The sequence below is a fragment of the Balaenoptera borealis genome, assembly GCF_965194805.1.
Source record: "Balaenoptera borealis genome assembly, chromosome: 8".
Classification (NCBI taxonomy): domain Eukaryota; kingdom Metazoa; phylum Chordata; class Mammalia; order Artiodactyla; family Balaenopteridae; genus Balaenoptera; species Balaenoptera borealis.
In genome coordinates this window covers 69,601,299-69,625,417 of record NC_138865.1, presented here as the reverse complement: position 1 = coordinate 69,625,417, position 24,119 = coordinate 69,601,299, and the positions used below count along the sequence as shown (strand labels likewise).

General features: G+C 40.9%; 1 long non-coding RNA gene across 14 annotated transcripts in view; it reads right to left on the bottom strand.

The window, feature by feature from the left end:
- Positions 1-24,119, bottom strand: part of LOC309634102 — a 149,717-nt gene that overhangs the window by 39,753 nt on the left and 85,845 nt on the right. For 7 of the 14 annotated variants that reach the window (XR_014247842.1, XR_014247843.1, XR_014247844.1 and 4 more), the window contains one exon: positions 13-22,943. This is a non-coding gene — a long non-coding RNA (uncharacterized lncRNA). The remainder of the gene's footprint in view (positions 1-12; positions 22,944-24,119) is intronic. The other 7 variants (XR_014247853.1, XR_014247855.1, XR_014247848.1 and 4 more) reach the window with 6 other exon arrangements.

Genomic DNA, 24,119 nt, shown 5'->3' with positions numbered 1-24,119 from the left:
ACCTTGACTTACTTCACTTAGTATGATAATCTCTAGGTCAATCCATGTTGCAGAAAGTCAGACACAGAATGATGAATATCATATGATCTCACTCATATGTGGAATCTAATTTTTAAAAAAAGATACAAATGAACTTATTTACAAAACAGAAACAGACTTACAGATATTGAAAACTTAGTTACCAAAAGCGAAATGTGGGAGGGATAAATCAGGAGTTTAGGATGAACAGGCACACACTACTATGTATAAGATAGATAACCGACAAGGACCTACTGTATAGCACAGGAAACTCTACTCAATATTCTGTGATAACCTATATAAGAAAAGAATCTAAAAAAGAATGAATATATGTATATGTATAACTGAATCACTTTGCTGTACACCTGAAACTAACACAACATGGCAAATCAACTATATTCCAATAAAATTACAATGTTAAAAAAAAAACTTATCAAGAAATCTTAAAGAGTAGAAAAATCAAAGCAGGGCACATTGTAAAAGTCCAAGGATAAGTCAATATTAGAAAAACCTATTAGTATAATTCACTACATTATAAGTCAAAAGAGAAAAACAGCTTTCTCCTCCTCCTCATCTTGTCCCCCTTCCCTTCCTGACCAATTCAATCCAAAAGCCAGTAGCTAGGGCCAAGAAGAAATGGGTGTGTGTTAGAACTTGAGTGTGGTTAGAAGGGCAAACACAGGGGAGAGAATAGTGGTGGTAAATGGAAGACTGGTTTTACACAGGGTTTCATCACATAGGTAACGCTCTTACTGATAACAGAAGTCAGATTTCTTACTCTCAGAGGAGGGAGCTACAAATGTGGAAACGCAGAAAACTCAAACTTATGGAGATGGATTGGGGTAAAAGTATCTCTATAAAGTCATGGTTCTTGACATATGGGTGGATGCATAAACACAGAAAATATAGAAAATCACATACATATAAGTGTGTGTGTAGGTACACAGAAACCTACATATATTCTCTAGCTCGGTCCACTGAGAGGGATTTGGAGCAGTGAAACCCCAAAAGCAGCAAGCATACCTTAGAGATCCACTCTGAGTCTCTAAATAACATTTTCTCCTAAGAGGAACCGGGGCTTCTTGGGAAAATGGCTGGTTCTAGGGCTGGGGAAGGCAAAGTACAAAATGAACTAGAGCATCTTCTTATACCAGAGAGTAAGGGATCATTCACGGAATGAAGGGGATACGCTAAAAGGACACAGATACCAGATTGACGGGCTCCCGTGGGTCAAATCTGGGATAATTTGACATCAAAAAATGAATTTGAGTAATGGATCATAACATGACAAATTAAATATGAAAGCATGGGTTCACACTAATATAATAAATGAATACACCTTTGATAAAGAATGGGATTTTTATACCCTTTCAAGGTATCTTTCCACAAAATAAAATTATTTAAAAGGGAAAGGAATAACTCCACAGGAGAGAAACCTGACAGATAACACCTTAATCAACTGATCAAATTGAACGTCATCAGTAATGGGACAAATCAAAATCATGTGCCACTTGATAAGATACAATGCGAAGAACACAACCTAAAACTGAGGAACAATCTACAAAAGAACTGGCCTATAATTTTCAAAAGTGTCAAGGTCAATAAAGTCCAGAAAAGACTGAACAACTGTTCCATATTGAAGGAGACCAAAGGGACTTGAGAAGTAAATGCAACATACAAGTCTTTTCTTTAATAACAGGCTTATGAAGATAAAATTCACAGCACATAAATTTCACCCTTTCAAAGTATACATTTCAATGTTTTTTACTACATTCGCAGAGATGTGCAACCATCACCACCATTTAAGAACATTTTTATCACCCCAAAAGAAACCTTGCACCCATTAGTAGTCACCCGCATTCCCTCTCCCAACACCCCCCAATCCCTAGGTAATACTAATCTACTTTCAGTCTATGGATTTGCCTATTCTGGGCCTTTCATATAAATGGAATCATATCATATGTGATCTTTTCTAACTGGTTTCTTTTGCTTAGCATAATATTTTCAAGGTTCATCCATGAACCTTGTATCATGTATCAGCACTTCAATCCTTCTTTTCTGGCTGAATAATATTCCATTGCATGGAGATACCACATTTCATTTACCTATTTATCAATTGATAAACATTTGAGTTGCTTCCATTTTTGGACTATCATGAATAATGCTGCTATAAACATTTGTGTATAATTTTTTCTATGGGCAGCATGTGATTCTGAACTGGGTGTCATTGCGAAGTGGCTGGGACATTTGGCAGAACTTGAATGGGATCTACAGATTAGATGATAGTAACGTTTCAGTGTTTAGTTTTGGTGGTTGTATTTTGGTAATGCAAGAGAATATTTCTTGTTTGTAGAAAATATACACAAAAGTATTTAGAGTTGATGGGTATTATGTCAGCAACAAACCCTCAAATGATTCCGGAAAAATAGTCATTTGTACTGTACTCACAAATTTTCTCCAAATTTGCAATTGTTTCAAGAGAGACAGAGAGCTCATGAGAGAGAGACCACATTCATATAAACAGATGCTAAAGAATATTTGATAAAATTCAGGAATTACTGTTAAATTTTAAAATTGTAAAAATATCTGAATAAATGGATATTTACTTAGCAAATACATATTTGTTTTGATACATATCTCAAACCAAAAGCCAGTATCATGTTTAATAATTAACCTTTAAGGTATTCCTAAAGTCAGGAACAAAGCAAGGATGCCCATTACCACCGCTATTATGTAGCATTGTTCTTGAATTTCTAGCTAGTACAATAAGACAAGAAAAAGATATGAAATTCAAAATTAACTTAAAACACGTTTCAAATGAATATGAATGTTTAGCAAGCTTACCAGTTAAATAACACATACACACACACAAAAAATATAACTTTTCTATAAATCAAGAATAATCTGGGCTTCCCTGGTGGCGCAGTGGTTGGGAGTCTGCTTGCCAATGCAGGGGACACGGGTTCGAGCCCTGGTCTGGGAGGACCCCACATGCCGCGGAGCAGCTGGGCCCGTGAGCCACAATTACTGAGCCTGTGCGTCTGGAACCTGTGCTCCGCAACAACAGAGGCCACGATAGTGACAGGCCCGCTCACCGCAATGAAGAGTGGCCCGCGCTTGCCGCAACTAGAGAAAGCCCTTGCACAGAAATGAAGACCCAACACAGCTAAAAATAAATAAATAAATAATAAAAAATAAAGGAAAAAAAGAAAAAAAAGAATAATCTGATAGAAGACATAATCCAGAACACATCCAGTTATAATGAAATACAAAACTAAAAAGCAAATAAAACTGAGAAAATTGTTTGGGATAAATATCCTTTGCACTAAAATAACTACTCCAAGCCATCAAGCCATTAAGAAAAATAAAAATGCCCTAATAGAAAAATGAGCAACAGATATGAATAGTTAATTCTCCAAATGATAAAATTAAAGTGGCAATAGACAAGCAAAAAAATGTTCACTCTCACTAGTTATTAAAATGCAAATAAAACAATGGAATATCATTTGTTTTTGTTCTTCAAACCATCAAAGACTTTTTTTATGATTATGAGTGCAAGCGTGTAGAAAAATCGGTGTTCCTATTGTTGCTGGTAACACATCCATATTAGTACAATGTTTCTAGAAGACAATATGACATATACAAACAAACGAAACAACTTCAAATGTCATATCTTTTAGCTCAGTAATTTCACTTCTAGGAATTTACCTTAATAAAAAATGTATATATATTTAGGTTCTTGACTCACAGACACAGAAAACAAACTTATGATTACCAAATGAGAAAGGGCGGGGAGGAGGGATATATTAGGAGCTTGAGATTATCAGATACACAGTGCTATACATAAAACAGATAAGCAAGAAGGATTTACTGTAGAGCATAAGGAACTATATTCAATATCTTGTAATAACCTATAATGGAAAAGACTCTGAAGAAGAACATATATATAAAACTGAATCACTTTGTTGTACACGTGAAACTAACACAATATTGTAAATCAACTGTAATTCAATAAAAGAATAAAAATAAAAAAATTTAGGTTCATGGATGTTTATTAAAGTGTTGATCACAATGACAAAAAAGAAAAAAATCAAAACCTAAATGTCCAACAGCAGGGGACTAGTTGAATAATCTACGAGGTTCTGATATGATTAAATATGTAGCTAATAAAAATGTTGTATGAAACATGTTCACAGAGGATGGTTCAGCGCCATTGCAAAATGCCACGGACAATACATATGCATCCCTGTGCAGAAAAACAATTGGCTTATATACATCAACATGTTAATAATGGTCATTTTGCTTGTCCACATTTTCCACGTTTCCAAATATTTATTTCATAACCAGAAAAGAAGTCACCACAGCTTCTTTTTTAAAAATAAAAATAAACTCCAGAAGTGCTAGGTGAGTCAATAGCAACGAGTGAGAAAAAACAGGGCTTTTTCTTATCAACCAAGTTCATTCTGAATCTAAAGTCTCACGTGGCTGCCAACCAACCAAGACTGAGGACTCTGGCAGAAGTAGAGAACCAACAGCTAGGTAGCTAATAAGCCCATTTTACATTTTGATGTTTGGACAAAGTTTGGAACATTGTGTTCAGTTAGGAGAGGTACACTTAAAGAACACTGTTTCCTGGGAGAGTCCAGAGGGTTCTATGATTAATAGCTAAAGGAGATGAGGAGATTTAACCCATTGAAGAGTAGAGTTCAGGGGAAGATACAAATGCTCTTCAAATTTCCAAGTGGCTATCATGAGAAAGAGAGATTAGATTCATTATTGTAGTGGTTCCAAAAATAGATCAAGGACCAATGCACAGAAATTTCCCAGATAGCATCTAGGGACAAGGCAAAACTGTTCCAACAATCAGACTCACTCCACAAAGGAGCAGGAGGTGAGGCACACCAGAGGTCTTCCTGCAGAGGCTTCCAATTACTCATCAGGGCTGTTGCAGTGGAGATTCCAGCCCTGGGTAAAGGACTGTACTAAACAGACTCTAAGACCTTGCAGCTCAAAGTGAGGTCTGTGGGCCAGTGGCATTAACATCACCTGGGAGCTTGATAGAAAGTGCAGCTTGTTGCTTCCATCCCTAGACCTAATGAATCAGAACCTGTATTTTCACAAGATCCCATGTAATTCTTATGTGTATTAATGAGTGAGAAGCAGACCTGGAAGATACTCTCTAACTCTCCAGTTTCTCCATCTGCTTCGGTTTTCAGAGTCTTCTTTTGCTACTCCTCTTCCACGGGCTCTTTCATGATCTACTAAATAACCATGTAATAATTAGTAATGGCAGAAGACCTGAGGGTGATTTGTGATAGAATGGTATAATGCACTTCCAAATTAATATAATCTGATGAATGATTATATTTCTTATTGGTGGGCGTTTATCGGGGGAGGAGTCCTACTGACATCCATTGACAGGTAAATGAGTGTGAATGCAGCCATGTATACGCTCCTTGAACCCAATGAATGAGAGCAAATCAAAAGCTCTGCCTTCCTATATTGATTCTCATTCACTAGTCCTACACTCTAGGCAGCAATTTTAGGCGGCCCGTTCACCTTTAGGACTATCTGCAGAGGGGACAATGGCATCCTGCCTTCCAAGTAACATATGCGCACTCATTAGTCCCATCCTCTGGGACAGTCCTATTCTTGTACAGACATAACTTTCCAACTCTCCACAGCTGATAGTCTAAAACTTCAAACAATAGTGGAAACATAACCAGACCTCATGTATAAGACAAGAACCAGAGCATTTCATGACAACTAGATGTTAAATGATGGGAAAATTAGACCTCACTTCTCTGGTAGCTTTTTCTTCCAGGCCCCAACTCACCATACTTTATGCTGTGGGATAACCAACTGCCTCCAGTGCCTCATAAACACCATCCTTTCCACGCCTTCCTGTTACCTCCATCTGGAATGCCCTTTAGATTTGTCGTTGCCTGGATAACCTCTGCTCATCCTTTAAGATTCAGCTCAGGATTCATCTGCTCCTTCAGGCAGCCTTCCTTCAACCCCAGGCTGCATGACGTGCCTCCCTCCTACACCCCGTTTGAACTTCCATTGTATCATCTTAGACTAAGTGCTATCCAACAGAAATCTTTAACGGGAGCCACATAAATTTTCTAGTAGTACAGTTTTTTAAAATTAAAAAGAAACAGCTGAAATTAACTTTAATTATGTGTTTTATTTAGCCCAGCATATCTAGAATGTTATCATTTCAACAGGTAATCAATATCATATTTAAAATTATGAATTAGATATTTTACATTCTTTTACCATTTCAAATCTCCAAAATCCACTGTGTATTTTACATGTAGAGTACATCTCAATTCGGACCAGCCACATTTCAAAAGCTTAATAGCCACTCATGGCTAGTAGTGACTACACTGGACAGCCAAGCCTTAAACTGAAATAATCTGCTTATGGGTTTGTCTTCCCTAGTGGAAGGCAAGCTACTCAAGGGCAAGGTCAATTTCTTGCTTGTAGTTTCGTCAGTGTTGCATCAGTGCCTGAGATATATTGAGCACTCAGCAAATGTTTGCTCAACTAAACTGACCCGAAGGTATTTTGAGAGAAGGTGGAATTTTAGCAGCTGCTCAAATGTAGAGCAGAGCAGCTTATGTGTACTTACAATAATAATGGTGATAGGAATAATGGCTAATATTTTTGTCTTGGACCTCGTTCTATGCTCTTTAAATGTATTATCTTGTTTAGTCCTCACAACAACCCCATATACTACGTAGCATTATAACCTCCGCTTTATGGATAAAGAAACTTGCCTCAAATCATACAGCTACTAAGTGGAAGAGCCAGGACTTACTGAAATAGCTATAGAAAAACAAAGTAAATGACAATTAGACACACACACACATTGTGTAATAAATAAAAAGTCAAAAATAAACTATATTCACAGATATTATAGGCCTACTTCGACAGGGAGACCTACCCTTGAATTTCCTTTACCAACCTCACCAGCATCTTTTCTGGGGCTTCTTGATCTGTTGGGTTGTGCCTTATCCAGGGTGTACCTCTTTCCAAGTTTTTGAACCGACTCTTTCTGGCTTGAAATTTCATGTCTTTCATACTTGCCTTCTAAGCTACTTGCATCCTGCCTGTCTCGTCAAAATGGCAGCGCTTTTCACAAACCACTCCAGTGAAAAGTCACCTTTCTCAGTGCCTAATCTTCTCCCAGGATATGGAGAGAGAGTGGGGCATAAACTGTTTTCCTCCACACGCTGCCCCCAGAGGACCCCTCAGTCTCGCTCACGTGGCCTGGGGGAGGGGGAAGTGAGCCGTCACTGCTGATGTGCGCTTTGTGTAAGGGAACTGGGCTGAACTGTGCGTAAGAAAAATGATGCAGATTTCAATTTTTGTGTGTGAGCGTGTACAAAAATTCCATTATCTCTAAACCACAGGAACCAGAACCACATCTGGCAAAGGAAATAAAGCCGGAGACGTGAGGAAAGAATAGATTAGGAGGAGCCTTGAAAACAGGCCGCCGCGTTTAGATTTGATGTGGTGGGAAATAAAAATCCCTGGAGGGCTTCTGAGCAAGGGAGTGATGTGATGAAAACAGTGATTAAGGAAGATGAAATGCAAGTGGGACAAATCAAAGGGAGGAACTAGGATCTGAGGGGAGGCAGTCTTCCGGGCGCTGGAAGGCAGGGAGAGCGAGAGAGAAAGCACGGGGATTAGTCACAGGAACCACGATTCTCTGTGAATTAACATATGCCACCCGGAAGTCACTTTACTATCAAGTCACCACCAGTTTTTTATGCTCTTACCCTATTTGGGAAGGCAAAAATAAACCCACAAGGAGCTGAATATTGTCATTAAAATGATAATAAAATTTCCTCTCTGTGAATATAATGGTTTAACTGTATGTGTGCCCTGCTGAGTAAATGAGCTTTACCGTGAGCCTGTAGAACGGTTTGCAGGGCAGAAATGGAGCTCAGAGAAATTTATATTAAGCCCTTATTCACCGAATAAACAAGCCAGTGAAAACAAAGCAATTGTTTTTTACAGAGAAAGACAAATATCATATGATATCACTTATATGTGGAAAAAAATTAGACAAACATTTACAAACCACAAACAGACTGACAGACATAGAAAAGAAACTTATGGTTACCAAAGGGGGAAGGGGGCGCGCATGAGCAGAAGGGATAAATCAGGAGTTTGGGAATAACAGATACACACTACTATGTATAAAATAGATAAACAACAAAGATATACTGTATAGCACAGGGAACTATATTCAATATCTTGCAATACCTATAATGGAAGAGAATCTGAAAAAGAATATATATATATAATATACAATGTTTATATTTTATATATATATAAAGCTGAATCACTTTGCTATACACCTGAAACTAACACAACACTTTAAATCAACTATACTGAAAAAAAAAAAACAAACAAAATTCTTTAAAGCAGCCTCATGTGCATGAAGCCCATAGGACAGAGTAGAAATGGCTGTCCCCAAGGTGGCAGACCCAGCCCAAGAGTGCCCCAAACTCACTGCCCCACAGGACTCTGAAAGCATCCTTTACAAGTCAGATTCTACAGTGGCAGAAATCCGCAAAGAACTTGGGTTAACCAACACTATTTGCCAACGCCCCATGCCCTAAGCCATCATGTTCTCTAATTCTGGCTGCAATTTTAAATGGTCCAGAGACTCAAAAGTTATTTTCACTCCAGTTTAGATCTGGAAAGAGCCTTGGAGAATATCTAAACCTATAGTTGAAGAATATTTTCAAGCTGCACACAATGGAAATACAATGGATAAATATCAAAATGAGCTCCTTGGGTAGGGACTGTTGCAAAAGGCCCAGAATTCCACCTTCTCATTCTCTTCCTTTCGCTACCCTAGCCCCCCTCTCCCCCCAGCTTACACACGTTACGGCAGACCCTGAACCCCTCCCCAGGACCTTGGGGCTGAAAAGAAAGCGGTCTGCAAAACACTGCAGAGTCCAGTATTTTTGTTTTGTTTCCGCTTCTTGTGACAGATGAACAAATTGAAGCCCAGAAAGCTAAAATGGGACTTCCATTTCCAGCCACTAAATAACTCAGAAAGCTGCATCCTAGAAACCCCTACAATGCTGGCTAAATGCAAATATCCATTTAAATGCATCAAATGAACTCACAAAGGCATAAACTCCTCAATTTGAAAACGGCTATAACATATGACCCAGCAATTCCATGCCCAAGTGTGGACCCCAGAACAGTGGAGATGCACCACTGGGTCATGCAATCACTTTAGTAAATTGCAAACAGCATATTTTTTGGTGTGTGAAATAGACCAGACAAAACTGGATTATAGCTGCATAGACAACAAGGGTGAGTAATTATTCTGAGAAATTTTATTACACATACACTGTGTATACACACAGACACACAGAAATGTAGCACAGGCATGTGCTGGGTTTCCACGTAAAGTGTATGTTTAACTGTGGGTGTAGACAAAACATTTTGAAAAAATGCTATTTTTGAGAAGCTTTTGTATGTTAGTACAGGAAATGAACAAGAACACTCATCGAAGCATTGTTTATCATAGTGCAAAATTAGAAACAATCTAATTATTCATCAACAGGAGAATGGAGATAGATACAGATGGATAGATAGACAGACAGACTGACGTCTCTTCACAAATCATTACAATATATAGTAGTTAAAATGAACGGATCAGAGCTTTGTTGCTGAAACCTAATGCTAAATTAAAAAAAAAAAACAAGTTGCAGAATGATATGCACATTGTATTTAAAGTTATTTAATGTTTTAAAACATGCAAAACAAGAGTACCTACTGTTGAAAACATGTATACAGAAGAAGTATGAAAGCATGCAAATTCAGGACAGTGTTAAGCTCTGGGGTAGGAGGAAGGGAAATGGGGTTCAGGAGGAATCCACAAAAAACTCAGCTAGGTCTGACGCGAACTCATCCAAGTGTCAGGATTGCCTAGAACTTGATGGTGGCACACACCGTTCTGTTATTATATTCTCCCGATTTTTTGTTGTTGATTAAAACAATGTTTTTTGTAAGTCACAGATACTTACCTGAGACCGGATGGCTGATTGGTGGGGTCATCTGGAAGAAACCCAAGCAGGACCCCGAATCTGATGTCCAATCCAGTCTTCTTTCCACATGGCTCCCAATTCAGGATCTGTCTGCAAATGAAGGATTTACATCATTTTGGTGTTAATCTTAGTAACTTATTTTTACCTGAGAGATATTGTTCCTTACAGTCCATCAAGGCCACATCTGCTCTGGCCAGAAATAGCACAAAGCACACTTGCTCTGTGAGGCTGAGCTGCTGCTTCACAGTTTGTCACTTGGCTCTGTTTTCCAGCTTCGCTCATGCATTGCAACAAAATGCTGAGCCACGGAAAGGTCGGTAGAGAGATGGTCTAAACATGCAAAAAGTATACGCAAAAAAAGAGAGAGAGAGAAAAACAGAAAGAGGAGAGGGAGAATCATTTGCATGTGAGGAAATAGACAAAGTCATCAGTCACAAGCAAATTAACGTCAGAATACTGCTCAGGAACCATAAAACACACAGGGGGGTTATTTTAGATGATGGGAAGAACTTGAAATAATGGCATTTCATAGCCTTTAAGTGCAAATACACAATCTAATGGGAAGGAGTTTGTTAGCATTTTTTTCTAGTCTATTTTAAGACAAAAACAAGAAGACAAATGATACCTTGGCAATGACTGGAGAGTCTTTTTTTTTTTTTTTATAAATTTATTTATTTATTTTTGGCTGCGTTGGGTCTTCGTTTCTGTACGAGGGCTTTCTCTAGTTGCGGTGAGCGGGGGCCACTCTTCATCGTGGTGCGCAGGTCTCTCACTATCGCGGCCTCTCTTGTTGCGGAGCACAGGCTCCAGACGCGCGGGCTCAGTAGTTGTGGCTCACGGGCCTAGTTGCTCCGCGGCATGTGGGATTTTCCCAGACCAGGGCTTGAACCCGTGTCCCCTGCATTGGCAGGCAGATTCTCAACCACTGCGCCACCAGGGAAGCCCGACTGGAGAGTCTTATGCAGAGAGATTTATTACACCTTGGAAAGTTCAGGGCAGTGTTTTTTGTTTTTTTCAGTGGCTTGAAACAATAAAAGTTTATTTTTCATAATGAGTCCGCCCCAGGCTCTTCTCAGTATCATCATCATCTTAGCTCCAAACCCATGCTGATTGAAGCATCCACTCTGGAGAATTTTCGGATGTGATGGCAGAGGGGAAAAAGAGAGATCTCGAGGGTGTCATGTCAGCAGTTTAATCCTCAGCCCAGAAGTAGCACATGTCACTTCAGGGCAGTGGTTTTTATCATTGGATCCTTTATGCTCTTCAAGTTACCTAAGAGGCTCTTCCCTCTTTTTCTTCTCTAAGCATAACTTCCCGGTCAGCTTTAGCTTTTCAGGTGCGTGAACCAAAGCTTTCTGCTGTTGGAAAAGAAGATAACTCTTGTAGTAGAGTGCCTGGAACAGATCTTCTCTGGAGTCAAGGAGTAAACTGTATATGATTATGTTTTTAGATACTTCTCACCCTGGAATGCCTACCTGTTATCATGAGCTATGAAAGTATTCTTTTCATACTGCTGGAGAAAACTCAGATCTGTGACAGAATTCCTCCTGCTGTCTCGAGAGCAAATAGAGCAACAACTAACATTTACTGAACACTTACTCTTCTCAGGAAGGCACTATTGCTAGCCCATTTTATAGATAAGAAAAGTGAGATACCAGAAGGTTAAGTAATGTCCCTCGGGTCACCCAGAGGAAGTGGTAGAGCCACGATTTGAACCTATGCAGTTGGTTCTAACAGCCTGGGCTTGTAATACATGCCACACTCTATCCAAGAGGTGGTATTTAAAATAAGTGAAGGCAACTATTGAAATGACAGCACCAGGTTATGTTAGGAGCCATGGGGCCTCTACTTCAGATACAGGGGGTCTAAGAGGGAAGTATTCACACACCAGTGAAGGTGACAGTGGTTTGATAAAAATCAGAATCCTTTCCTTAGGGCTCGTAGCAACCTAGAACATTAGCTTCAGGGCTCCTGTGTATTCTACCCTACCTAAGTTATGGCTAATTTCTGTTATGCCCCTCAACCCCCAGAGAATGAAAATGGAGATGGACTTGGAAATGATATCAGATAAAAGTCAGAAGTCTTAAGCTTGAGTTCCATATTGCCACTTACTAACTAAATGGATTCATTTTCCTCACCTTCCTCATCTGTGAAATGAGGAAAAGAATGCCTGTTACATAGGTAGTGAGAGTCGAATCAAACAGAGGCACAGAGAACTGTGATTGTACACATTCACATTGTTGACCCAGGAACTTTTTTCCCCTTTATTCCATAAGTCAAAGCAAAACAACAAAATGCTGTAAACATGTATGAAAGACTAATGTGAATGCCCAAAAGCCTTCTATTGTAGAATTAATATTAACCTTGGTTAAGTCATTTTCCTTTTTTTTCTCCCCATCTATAAGAGGAGGGATATTAATCACTGAAGTCTCTTCCAACTTTGATACTGTGTGATTTGTTTCATCCCAGATCTAGGAGAAGTGAACCAGAGTTTTTAAATGGTAGTTTGGCTACTTGCAGACCACCTTACCCTCTTAAGGTGAACACATGCCTAGGGTCCCACCAATCACACAGGATCCATGGGAAAATCTAACAGCTCCAAGATATAATTAATTGCCCCCAAGTTTACGTGTTAAAGAGAACTAGATTCTGCAACGGAACCAGGTGGATATCTGGTTTAGCAGGCAACCTGCTAGAAATGGGGGTGGTGGCATTCCAGCACTTTTGTTCTGGGTAATGCCAGACACATGAGGAATGCAGGACAGGACGACCTTTGAGGGAGCTTCTAGCCCTGTGATCTCATGTGACTGCTTCACTGATAAGTATCACTTGAAAATGATGTTGGGTATGACCAGGCATAGCAGGCTGGGAGCCAGAGACAGGTCTTTCCACAGGGAGACACGTCACATGTGGCAAATGTAACTTGAGGGAGCGACTGGAGTGCGGTCCTGAAGCAGCTGTGTGCCAGCTGAATGCTCTGCCGGCCCCTCCAGAATAGGGTTGACCCATTCCAGGGGAAGCCAGCCCCCTGGGGAGCCTACGTGCTATGGCCGAGAACGATGGGTCCATTCTCAAAGGGAAAGGGCATGATCAGTCACTCTATCAGATCACAGTCTATTACATGGACCCTCCCCCAGCCATCCCATCCCAGCCTGAAGCAGATGATAGGAACAGTCACCTATGCAGCATGGGGCCCTGTCAGCAGCCTGGAGAGCCATCATAACGCCCGCAAGCTGAGTGGCCAGTACGGTCACAATGAGATGAGCATGGGTGGCCTCCCGAATCACCACGCACTGGACACCCATTAATAATTCAGTCTGTGCCTCTAGCAGGCCGTGCTCATCCCTGCCTAAGGGCCTCTGCACTGGCCGTTCCCTTCTGAAAAGCCTGGCCCCCGGGTCTCACACAGCTGGCTCCTTTCTGCAATTCAAGTTTTATTTCCAGTATCGCTTTCTTAAGCCTTCTATGCACACACCCTCCCAAACTCTCTATCGCAACACTCCATTTTATATTTCATATAGCACTTCTCATTATCTGGAATGATTCTGTTCATTTATTTTTCTGGTTTATTGTCTATTTCCCCTGTGAAATGTTCACGAGAACCAACATCTCCTCTGTCTTCTCCAATCTGCTGCTCTCAACACCTAGAAGAATATCTAGCAGATAATAAGGGATCAATAAAAAATTAGCAAAATTAATGCATTAGTTAATGAGTTAATTCTATCTAGCACAGGTGTGGACCGGCACACAGAGGGCTCCCCTCTCTGTGCTGTGTAGCAGTGGTAAGATTTCACGGCTCCAGGGGAGCTTTCATAGACACCTCTCCCCATGTCATGAGCCATCCTCTGTCCTCTCCCCCATTAAAGATCTGAGAATCACTCTCCGATCCATAGGGATTGGCTCCCGACATCTATATTTTAGGAATGATTTTGGTTGCAAAGTAACAACAGTAACAACAACCTATTGTAGTGCACTGTAATTTCAACGAAGGGGTTATCATTTTTCTCAAGAACAAATCAGGAGGTGTTGGGTCCGGTGTCAGTGTGGCAGCCCCACTATAAAGACATCTTGGCTCTCCCTCCTTTAAAATCCCTGCTCCTAGCACACAACTTTCATCTGGTGCTTGTCACATCACAGTCACAAGACGACTGCGGCACCACCAGGCATCATGTCTGAACTCCAAAGAAGGGGAAAAGCAAAGGGAGAAAGAGCCGTGCCATGTGAATTTGTTGTTCCTTCTTATTGGGAAAACAAAAGCTTTTCCAGAATCCATATCCAACCCCCTTCTATTTACATCTCCTACCTTAGTACTGGGTCACAGGGCCACCCCCTAGACCAGTTCCTGACACAGGGCAATGAGATCACTGTGACTGGTTTATACTGTCACACTGCATCCCCAGGGGCTGGAGAAAAAGACTCATTTTCCATGAGATCAAGGTGTTGCCACACTCTGCCGAACAAACCGATATATCACAACTAAATGGCCTAGAGTGGACAGTTCACCCAAAATTAGAGCTGAGGCTCACATAAACTGAGAGTGAAAAGCAGATGCCTTGAGCCACCAAGCTTCTGAAGTTTCTGAAGCTTTGGCTGTTCCAAGTGTTTAAATTCCATCAGATGCTGAAATATCTACCCAATATATTTTCTTTTTTTTCTTAAGCTGGCTCAAAGACAGTGTCTGTTATTCAAAACCAGAGGGTCTTCGTTACAGGAGCATCTAACTACCAGCATCCTGCGTGGCCCGTCAGGCTGCGCTGTGCGGCTGCTGTAGGGTGTTAGACAACCCATTCCTATCTCCCTCGGGAACGACAGCCCTTTGGACCAAACACTCTGTCTCCCCTGCGGTGACCCAAACACTTAGACGTTACGTCATCAGCCTGACAACCTCCCCCTCTTCACCTTCAGACAGTATTTGCTGAGATCCCCAGTGTACAGGGAGGCCCGCTGGGTACTAAAGGCCTGCCTTGTGACAGAGGGAGGGGGTTTGCGCAATAACACCCATACTAACTAGTGGAGGAGATGTCACATCTCACATCCATGACAAAGGCTGAAACGTATCAGGCCTTCTGACTGTGAGCCCAGTACTTTCTTTTCTTTTTTAAGCCATCTGATTCTCCGGGACACACACACACACACACTCTCTCTCTCTCCCCCTTTCGCTCACATACATGTACACAAAAAACAGTCATCCAGACCCTCACAATTAAGAAAGATCCTAATGAGTGAAAAGCCTGGCCAGTCCAGCTTAGGATTCCACCCCTGCTAATCAGCCACAAGGAATATATGGTGGAGATTATAAGAATTGTCACACAAGTTATCTAGAGAGAGATCTCTGCAGGTCTCTTGCTCTATTTCCTATAAATTTATTCTAAATTCTTTCCCAATGTATATATCTCTTCAACTTATGCAAGTTTTAGACAGGAGTTCTCAAAATGTGTTGCTTGCAACTTACAGGTTTACATGGACAAATGGTTCCCTAATCAGATGACTTTGGAAACACCTGATTAAAGGAAGTTCTTTAATTCTTGAAAGGCATTGCAAAGCCTTCTTCTTGAAAGACATTGCAAAGCCTTCAGTATTCCAGAATGCATGATGAGTAGCTACAAGAGGGATGCCGTGTGTGGCATCTTTCGAATTTCTTTAACCACTGAAATTTCTCCCTTGGTGTATGTTGAAAGGCTGGTGATGCAAGAGATAAGCTTTGGGAAACTGCTAGGGGGAGGGGCACAGAGGGGAAATCCTAGAAACTACTACCTCTTTTAAGTACCAAGAGACACAGCGTATGAGTTGGTTAAGTAGGCCCCGTGCCATTTTATGGGTACCCCTAGTGGATGTCAGCAGATAGTTGGAAATGCCACTTAGTCCACTATTCCCAAGTTCTACATCGCAGCTGCTGTCCTGGGTGAAAAGCACATTAGTCTAGGGGAGCGTGCACCTGTGTTCTTGGGCTGATCATGTTATTTCCCTGATCATCAGGTTTCCCTCCTTCAAAATGAGCACACTAGACCGCAGAAATGATACCTGCTTTAACACTGTTCACACCATCTAGAAAATGAAACCAGAGGGGTAGGAACCAAAACCCATTATTTTAGAATACTGATTAATAAATCAAAGACAGTGAATATGTAATCTGCTGTGATTTTTAAAGACTATTGTCTTTTTTTGGCTGCACTGTGCAGCTGGTGGGATCTTAGTCCCCCAATCCCCTCGGCAGTGAAATATGAGGTTCTAATCACATCCCTGTATCCTACCTCTGTGAAAAAGAAAATGGTCTTCTATGTGTCCAAGGCAACAAGAATATTAAAAGGCACATGGTGTAGTAGGGGAAAAAACCTAACAAGGGCATCAGAAGACCAAAATTCTAGTCAGTCTTCAGACAGCTATTGTTATGAGTTGAATTGTGTCCCTCCACCAAATTCATATGTTGGAGTCCTAACCCCCAGCACCTTAAAATGCAACTTTCTTTTGGAGATAGGGTCCTTATGGAGGTAATCAAGTTAAAAGGAGGTCATGAGGGTAGGCCCTAATCCAATATGACTAGTGGACTTCTAAGAAGAGGAAACTTGGACACAGACACACCTAAGTGGGAATATGATGAGAATAGACCATTGAAGATGGTCCATTGATAAGCCAAAGAGAGATGAGGTCTGGAACAGGTCCTTCCCTCACAGGCCTCAGAAGGAACCAACCCTGCCAACACCTTGGTTTTGGACTTCTAGCCTCCAGAACTGGGAGTCAATAAATTTCTGTTGTTTTAGCCACTCAGTCTGTGGTACTTTGTTACAGAGCCCTGGCAAACTAATACAGCTGTGTTCTTGGCTAAGTCTTCTAATATCTCTGGGTCTCAGTTTCCTCACCTATAGCATTAGGGGGTAGATGACCTTTGAAATTGTTTTTATCTCTAGTGGTTAATGGTTAAGGATGAATATAGCCTCTCACTAGTTCTTCTGAGATATAAACATGTACCATCTTCTGAGAAAAGCTTTCCCTCTTGTCTACAGAACAATGGATTACAGACAAACTGACACCATCTTTGATAATCCTGTCTGGCCATCCTAATTTATATTTCAGTAATGATTTTGGGAAGCAAAATAAGGAAGAAAGGAGGGTCAAAGTAACTCTGATGAAAGGCTACAAACGGATAAGTTCATCCCTTTCTACAAGAAATTCATCATTTGAAAAAAACTGGCTTATAACAGATTCAAAGGAGGTGCTGGGGTGGTTCAGATGGAAAGAGCAATAACAAATGTAAGTTTCATGACGTGGTTCCCCATGGCAGAACCTCTGTAAACAATAAAAGCACACATTTTGTGCTCTCTTCACAACTCATTTCTGGGTGTTCTCTCCCCCTCTTCCTCTCTCTCTCTTTCTTTCTAGTGTTTATCATGAAAGAAAATATGTTTCAGGCACAACTATTGAACTTCTGGGTGCTACTATCCTGTACCATCTCACCAAAAAACCAGTTAATAACAATGACTTTGTGCAACCTTTATTGACCTCACATCAGTATTATCATCTTGGTATAAATCCCAGGCTATTAATGCACCTTCAAAGCCTGGAATATAGTATTAATGCCAGAATCATAATTGGTAAGAAGAGCATTTTGGCAACTGAAATTGCAATTCTAAATGCTATAAAACAGAGCTGATGTGCTAGTTCCCCTTCTCTTTAACTCACTGAATGTATACTCTCCTGCCAAAGGAAATATGAAGATAAGCATTCTAGTCTATGATATGATTTTACCATCATTAAGAAGCAATGATAGGGTGACCTTAAGAAGCAGCTGGCTGTATTACATTAATATCGTAGCATCAACTATATCAAAACAAAAATCAACATACCTGGCAAGCATCAATCCCACATTTAAATGGACAGAGCTTGTATTAGTCAGGGTCCGCATAAGATGGAATACTCTAATTAGATAATTCAAAGGCTTATTTACCAAGGAACTTCTTACAAAGGTGTACTCAGGTTGAAATAAAACCACAAGGAATTATGGGCAATAATCTGGGGCTGGGAGCTGAACCACTGTTACCAACCCTAGGTACAAGGAGGCAAGGAGGAGGGGTTGGCAGAACCTGGAGAAAGAAAGCCATATAGAGAAGACTGCCTTGAAAAGAGTAGTGGCGTTCCATCTAGGGACCTTGCCCAAGGTGTCCCCACAAGGACGGAGTAAGGAGAATAAGTACCCTGACCTCACTCACCCCCTCCCTTCAGTGTTCTGCCAGGGCTCTCCACTGATCAGATTCAACCAGAGACAGAACAGGGTGCCCTCTGCCGTGGTCCATAAGAGTCAGCCTCTAAAGACCAAGGTGAGTAGATCTGGAGGGGCAATTGGATGACATACAGCAGAGTGCTACATAACCCAACAAACGCATAGAAATATTCGTAAATTTTGTAAGAGCAGAAAATGTCTGCTCTTGTTCACCATTTTATCCCCAGCTATGTCATTCCAACACCAATTTTCCAATTCTCTGACACCGACTGGGTGCCCAATAATTTAATTCAATGTGACATTAACTACCCAGAGTTAGCACAGACCCCAGAAGGTAAGGGCTCAGTCCCACTTCAGACACCAGATGCAAATGAGGTCCCCAGATGACCTTCACTTCTGCCCAGCCGACTATAAATCTGGAGGTACCCACAACCCCTACTCAGGTTCAGTAATTTGCTAGAACAACTCACAGCCCAGGGAAGCTCTCTACTTTCTATTACAGTTTTATTATCAAGAGTACAACTCAGGAACAGCCAAATGGAAGAGATGCATAGGGCAAGGTACAGGAGTAAGGAGGGCACAGAGCTTCCACACTCTTTTCAAGTGCACCACCCTCCCAGCACATCAACGTGTTTACCACCCTGGAAGCTGCTAAATTTACTAAATCTTTGGCCATTAGTGCTTGAACTCAATCTCCAGTCCCTCTCTCCTTCCCAGAGGTTAGAGGTGGGACTGAAGTTCTACTCCTCTAGTCACATGGTTGGTTCCTCTGGGGACCAGCCCCCATCCTGAAGCTTTCTAAGTACCCCATCTATAGTCACCTCATTAGAATACAAAAGACACTCCTATCACTGGAAATTCCAAGGATTTTAGGTGCCAGGAACCAGGACAAAGACCAAATATATCTTTTTATCATGTCACACCAGCACGTTGTACCACAGTGTCTGGCACGTAACAGACACTCTGTATTTGTTAATAAATGATACAGTCTCCAGTGGGTCACTCTAAAGTTCTTTCTCCTTTCCTTCTTTCCTTTTGAAAGATTGCTAAATTTTTTAAGCCAAAACTATACATGGCTTTAAGCTTCTCCTTCCCCTCTACTCAGATAATCTAGAGAAGACAAACCCTGACTGGCTTCCAGAATCCTAGGGCATTTCACACCTCTGATATCCAAAGCACAGGGAGACTCAAAGGAGAAACATTCACACAAATTTTTTAGAGATGGAACCTAAACTACTGACATACAACCTGCCCCAGTCTCCTCAGAGTCGCATCCCTTCTTGTCACCTTCACTACAAACAGATTCTGTCGTCCTAAACGGAAGTAGGAAGCTAGGGCTGGGCATTTGCTAGAGGTGGTAGGCTATTTTTGCTTATATAATATATTGTACAACATGCCACCAAAAGGACTTTATTATGTTTTGGATAGTTTCCCAATGATACGAATCCCACCTTATACTTTTAAAATCCCAAGGTAACCAGCATTTTACATGTCAGGGAAAACTGGATCTCTACCTGGAGAAAATCTGAAACCAGGGATGAAAAAAATGCAGAACATAGTAGAGATATTCTAAATCCATTAACAGGAAGAAAAACCGCCAAAAACCCACAAAACTGAAAAACAAACAAATCCATTCAAGGCTGATATGCCTTGAAAATAACAGTATGAAATTCTAGTTTATGTAGCCCATCAAGTTCTCAGGGCAGCACCCTCTCGTCCGCCTGCCTGTAAGCCTCACAAGTGTCCTGTTCTAATAAATCACTTCTTATCTATCAAAAAAAAAAAAAAAAACATGAGGGTTAGGGGAGAGCAGTGAAGTTTTCCATCCCTCAGCAGACCTAGCTGTCAATGGGATGGACTGTCGTGAGGCTTCTCTACAGCAATAGCCTCCTAATATTAACAAAATGAGCCAAGCTCTATGACCAAAACCTGAAGCCTCAACCTAAACAGTTATCCAAAGGCTTGATCAGGTCCCTTTGGAGAATATTTTTAGGCTGTTCACACACCCATGACCCATCTTTCTGGGGAAAGGGGCTCCTGAATTTCCTCACCTGAGTGTCCTCTCTGGCCAGTGCATCCTCTGTGCACGGGACACCTCCTTTGATCAACAGCGTCATTTCAGGCACTGATCAGAAAAGGCGTCCAAGAACAGATTGTGATCACTTGCAAAAGCTTGCTAGACACACCTGATAGTGGAAAGAAATGCCTAAGGCAGTTGTCCTAAACCGAGTTGATCATTCTAAATGACCTAGGGGGAAGGGAAGACGGGCATGGCCAGAGGTCGGTGGAAAGAAAGACAGTGAGAGAGAACTGAGTGGATATCTGGGCCCACCCAAGTGTACGGAATCATATCTGGAGGTGGGGACCAGGTGTCTTTTTTAAGTCACACCGACCTACCCCCACTACCACCCCATCATACAATGGAAGAGACACAAAATTTTCCTTTTCATATCTGTAAACAATACACTGGATTGGTTAGACTGGCATTACACGGGGAACTTTTTCAAAATATACACGTGCAAGACCCTCCTTACCTACCCACCCACCTCACCATTCTGAGAAACCTTACGTGGTGGCACCCTATGAATTTTGCAAGAAAGAGCTCGCTAGGTCATTTCAACCCTCTCCCTCCTCCCTTCATCCTGCCCCATTGCCAGTTGAGATCCACTAAACACTAGTTCCCTATAACACTCAATTACTAGAAAGAAATATATTTGGGTCACATATCTTAATTCCCTGCTGACATACCTTAATGGAATTAATATTTAACAATACACACTTGACTTAGATCAGAAATGCCTGATAAAGGTTATCTACTTGAATTTTACATTGTTATACCTTCTGGAAAATCATTTTCAATCGTCTGATACATTACTCAACATCCATTACATAAACCTTCACAAAACACCATGTCTAACAAGAGATGGTCCCCCCCAGCAGAGCATGTCTGTGTCTTTCTAACAGACAGTGATAATGAGATATTGCAAGCATTTGCCCTGATGCCTCAGATGCTAGAAAATAAGCCTTTAAAAAAAAAAAAAAGCAATAACTAATACTGGTGAGGATCCTTGGAAATGGCTTGTAGGACAGTGCTATCGATAGAACTTTCTGTGATGCTAGAAATGTACTATATATCTACACTGTCCAATTCAACAGCCAATAGGCACATGTGGCTCGCGAGCACTTTAAATGTGAATAGTGTGACGGAGGAGTGAATTTTAAATATTATTTAATTTCAACTAATGTAAATTCAAATAGCCACACGTGGCTAGTGGCTATATGGAACGGCAGGGTTCTAAGGCCACTTTTTATATTTAAACTTAGAGTTAATACATACGCATAAGTAATACATATGCATAAGTAAGGTGACACAAAAATTTTATAGTAGTTTCAACTTAGGTACAAATGTTATGTGTAAATTGTAAGAGTGTCCTCGGGTTTTAGTAATATTATTCAAAAGGATTTGTGCATTTCCAGGGTTGACTATAGAAACTTGGCTGCTCTCAATAAAAAGCAAGCTCAGGTCATCTCTCTGATGCAGCCTGATTTAACCTGACGTGCCTTTTGGCCTGGGCTGTTACTGCTGGAACTGCTGGGACCTGATGGCAGAATAGCTGACCTTCCTCTGAGCAGGGCCACCATAACCCCTCTGAATGGCAGGGCAGTGACATTTACTCTCCCCTCAGCTAGGGACCCTCCCCTGTTCCAACCTCACCTGGTAAAGGGAGGGCAGGAGGTGGCTTTAAGGCTTTGTTAATTCACGCCTGGAGAGTGCGTTCTCTATCCAGTGAAGGGTCCAGTGGGTTTGCAGGGTTTCTCAACCTCGGCACAGTGAGACTTTGGGCCCTATAATTCTGTTATGGGGACTGTCCTGTGCATTGGAAGATGTTTAGCAATATCCCTGGCCTCTACCCATTAGATGCCAGTAGCATGCCCCCAACTCTCCCAGTAGTGCCAACAAAATATTTCTGCAGACATTGTCAGATATTCACTGGGGGACACAAAATCACACCTGGTTGAGAGCCACTGATCTAGACAGTAAGTTCCTGGACTATGGGTTTCTTAATATAGCAGACCAATCTTAGTTTTTTGTTTACTTTTTAAAATCTCTAGTACCTAGCAGATGCCTGGTATGTGATACACACTCAATTAAGCATTGCTTGGATGCATGAATAAAAAGCCAACATTATTTTTTTAACTTTTTAAATATCTCCCCCAGTGCCTAGAATAGTGTAAGACTCAATCAACAAATGTTTTCTGGTTTGTTACTATTGTTACAGGTTTAAAAAAAGTAGGAATTCCTATTAATGACTATTTCTGAGGAAGAAAAATGATGGGAAAAATACATCTTTTTTTCATCCCTTAATGTACATGAAGCAATTTCCTGGCCTGTTAGGGTTTTTAGGAAACAGAGTAAGTCCAGAAACATAGTCTCACCAGTTCCAAATTAAGTACCATAATTGTCTGTGCATGAGGAACCAGGCCTCCATCACCTCTTAGTCTCTGTCTCTTCACTGAAGTTGGTCCGGGGGCTGGGGTCAGTAGGATCCCTTCCTCACTGATTGGTGGAGCCAATCATCGCCAGTGCCAGATATGATCCCCAGGAACCCCTGCTGCCAGGTTCCCTGCATGAGAAACATTGATGGCTCAGGTCAGTTGTAAGTTCCTGAACATTTAAGCTGTGCTTGCCAGCACGTGATGCTTTTACCTCATTTGTCACAATCAAACACCAGAAAAATAAGCCTCCTGTCTAATTAAAGCCAAACCTTTGCACCTAAAACTTCGCAGATCTTTTACCTCCATGTACATATGGCATATGGCATAGCATTGCAGAGAGAAATTAAAGGCATTGCCACTATGTACAGATTTAAACCAATGATACATTCAGCATAGTCTAGCCTACCCTGTTTACCTAAACAGTTGATGGTATTTTGAGCTTCTTGGACAAGATTCTTTTATTTAATGGGAAATATCACTCTCTAAGTTCCATATTGCTGGCTGTACATTTAAAGAACTGCTTTATTCAAACAACCGAAATCATTAAGTCACACTGCTATTTTACTAGGGACAAGGTCAGAGCATTTATTATAAGTAGAAAGGAAAAAAGAAGTGCAGCTGGTTGTAAAAACCCTCACTTCCCTCAGAGCAGTGACTTGCTGGAGACATATTAGAATCACCTGGGCAGCTTTTTAAAATCCCAAGGGTCAGGCTACAAACCAGACAAGTTAAATCAGAATCTCAGGGTAGTACTCGGCATTGCAAATTCTTTTATGTAAATGTTTTATTTTAGAACAGCTTTAGATTTATGGAAAATTGCTAACATAGTGGAGCGATTTCCCATATTCCACACACCAGTTTCCCCAGTTATTAATATCTTGCATTAGTATGGTATATTTGTTACAATGAAGGAGCCAATATTGACACATTATTATTATTATTATTAACTAAAGTCCACACTTTTTTCATATTTCCTCTGTTTTTTCCTAATTTCCTTTTTGTATTCCAGGATCCCATCTCGGATTTACATTTAGTTGTCATGTCTCCTTAGGCTCTTCTTGGTTGTCACAGTTTCACAGACTTTCCTTGTTTTTGATGCCCTTGACGGTTTTGAGGAGTACTGGTCAGCTATTTTGTAGAATGTCCCTCAATTGGGATTTGTCAGCTGTTTTTCTCATGATTGGACTGGGGTTACATGCTTGGGGAAGAAGACCACAGAGGTAGAGCCATTCTCATGACATGACATCAAGCGTACATACATCAATATGACATCACTATGGACGCTGATCCTCATCATTTGGCTG